Raw genomic sequence first — 3,524 nt, forward strand, 5'->3', positions numbered from 1 at the left:
CCCCCCACTTTTAAAATGTCCTCTAAACCTAGGTTTGAACTATTGAAATAATAAACAGAAAAACAACGAGTAATTATTTGATTACATTTTAAAAGTAATAGTTCACCATAAAAAGTAAAAACTATTCACTATTTACTGTTTTTCTAAACTTTAGGCATTTTTGGTCATACGCAAAAAAAAAGATACTTTGAACAATGTTGGAAACCTGTAACCATTGATTCTCATAGTAGGAAAAACAAATATGCTATGGAAATCAATGACTACAACATTCTGTGAAATATTTATTTTTCTTTTCAACAGAAGAAACTCAATCTAGTTTGGAACAAGTTGATGAATAAAATGATCTTTTTTATTTTTTAGAGTGAACAATTCCTTTAAGACATCAACAAACTAACAAAACTGCACGCATGTTGTTAATTTTAATTAATTTAATGCTTAATATGGCGTTTTATTGTTATAACTTTACTTTTTTTACAGAACGTTATCTGGTTCCATTGTGTTATTTTAGCACATATATAGCGCTTATTTAGTTTTATATATATATATATATATATATATATATATATATATATATATATATATATATATATATATATATATATATATATATATATATATATAAAATATATATATAATATATATATATATATAATATATATATATATATATATATATATATATATATATATATATATATATATTAACACTCCCACATTTTTCAAATTGTTTGTTCTGTGGAACACGAAAGAGATTTTGAAGAAAACAGCCATCGACGTCATCGAAGATATTATATATATATATATATATATAAAATATATATATAATATATATATATATATAAATATATATATATATATATTAAAAAAAAAAAAAAAAATATATATATATATATATATATATATATATATATATATATATATATATATATATATATATATATATATATATATATATATATTAACACTCCCACATTTTTCAAATAGTTTCTTCTGTGGAACACGAAAAATATTTTGAAGAAAACAGCCATCGACGTCCGAAATGATCTTTTTTGGGGGCGAACTAACCCTTTAAAATACAAACGCAAAACTACTACGATCAATTTTTCAAATGACTTTGTCATGTTTGTTATTTATTAGACAAAAGGTCATAAATAGTGTGACGTTTAGTCAGTGAATCATCAGAGGATGCTGAAGCGGAACAACATTAATCACGTGAGCGGCTTCCCACTAAACTTTTAGTACCAAACTTCTGAGTTGTTTGTGAGCTTTTTGAAAACCTAAAGTGAAAATACTGTCTGACAGAATGAGAAGCTGTCTGAGCACTATATATTCTCGTATTCCTATATATTGTCAAAATTAGTATTTGTTTTGGATTCCATTGAGAGGCTCAAGCCTTATTAACTTATTAATAGGGAGCATCGACCTGTTTCAACATGGAACTGTGAAGCCTAATATTAAAATAGTTACATTCAATTAGTCTCATAAATAGTTTAAAACAGCTATTTAGTGAAAATATATCTGTTGTATGCTTGCAGACTTTCGTGTAAATCATAAATTCGCATTGTTAACGCAAAACAGACGGGTTGCCAGATTGGCGGAGCGCCAAGCTGTTTATCGATAGCCCTATTTTTCCTCGCGCTCCTCTGCGCGGATGGATACACTTCGATTGTGTGCGTACAGTGACTTGTCCAGTTAATGACGCAAGCCAGGATGGCGACAGAGAGTCTAGAAGTTTGACATTTTCACAGTTTACAACAACTGCAGGGGAACGTAACAATACTCCCAATAATGACAGCTCGCATATTTAGAGCTCTCTTTGATCAAATAAGTCTGGCAGGGGGGAATCTGCCTTCAATAAAAGCACACCGCAAAACGATCCTCTTCAATCAAGGTGCACACAGGATTATGTACATTACTGACGAGGCTTTACGTTTACTGGGGACAATACAATACTTCAAAAGCAGCTTTTATCTTTTAATCTAAAAAAATAAATGTCCCATGTGAAATATTGTAACATAACCTCTTTTGGAGTGCCTGACAGGAACAAATGCCTTCCTGGTAGAGAGAAAGGGGGGACAAACAGGATGGTCTCTCCAGGGTGCAGAGCAGACCATTGAGTAAACCACATTAAAAGCCCCTGAATACATGCCAGACAGGGCGACATTTCAGTCAACTGTGTTTGTATGCGTGGGTGTTATAAAATGTATACTCACCGGCCACTTTATTAGGCACACCTGTCCAAACGACAACGCAAAAATCTAATCAGCCAATCACATGGCAGCAACTCGATGCATTTAGGCATGTAGACATGGTCAAGACGATATGCTGCAGTTCAAACAGAGCATCAGAATGGGGAAGAATAAGAAAGGTGATTTTGGTGATTTTGGACCTGGCATGGTTGGTGGTGCTAGATGGGCTGATCTGAGTATTTCAGAAACTGCTGATCTACTGAGATTTTCGCGCACAAAACCATTTCTAGGGTTTACAGAGAATGGTGCAAAAAAGACAACATATCCTGTGAGCGGCAGTTCTGTAGGCGCAAATGCCTTGTCGTAGCCAGAGGAGAATGGCCAGACTGGTTCCAGCTGATAGGAAGGCAACAGTTACTCAAATAACCACTCGTTACAACCGAGGTATGCAAATGGGCATCTCTAAATGCACAGCACATCCAACCTGAGACGGACGGCTACAGCAGCAGAAGACCACACTGGGTGCCACTCCTGTCAGCTTAGAACAGGAAACTGAGGACAATAGAAGATTGCAAAAACGTTGCCTGGTCTGACGAGTCTCGATTTTTGCTGCAACATTCACATGGTAAGGTCAGAATTTGGCATCAACAACATGGAAGCATGGTTCCATCCTGCCATGTATCAACAGTTCAGGCTGCTGGTGGTGGTGTAATGGTGTAAGCGATATATTCTTAGCACACTTTAAGCCCATTAGTACCAATTGAGCATTGTGTTAACGGCACAGCCTACCTGACTGTTGTTGCTAACCATGTCCATCCCTTTATGATCACAGTGTACCCATCTTGTGATGGCTACTTCTAGCAGGATAACATGCGAATCATCTCAGACTGGTTTCTTGAACATGACAATGAGTTCACTGTACTCACAAGGCCTTCACAGTCACTAGACCACAATCCAATAGAGCACCTTTGAGATGTGGTGGAATGGGAGAATCATGGATGTGCAGCTGACAAATCTGAAGCAACTGCGTGATGCTATCATGTCAATATGGATCAAAATCTCTGAGGAATATTTCCAGCACCTTGTTGAATCTATGCCACAAAGGATAAAGGCAGTGCTAAAGGCAAAAAGGGGGTCCAACCTGGTACTAGAAAGGTGTACCTAATAAAGTGGCCGGTGAGTGTATATTTGTGTGCCACTGATTTTAAACATCCTAATTAGTTTCTTTTCAAATTACAATTATTAATCTCAGCATTAAATGAAATCTGCTTTTCTAATGTGAAACTCATCATCCGTGCAATGTTTTCTTAATAGTTGCAAATGCAAAAACACTTAT

Source organism: Danio rerio, chromosome 10 (genome assembly GCF_052040795.2).
Source record: "Danio rerio strain M-AB ecotype USA chromosome 10, GRCz13ab, whole genome shotgun sequence".
Lineage (NCBI taxonomy): Eukaryota > Metazoa > Chordata > Actinopteri > Cypriniformes > Danionidae > Danio > Danio rerio.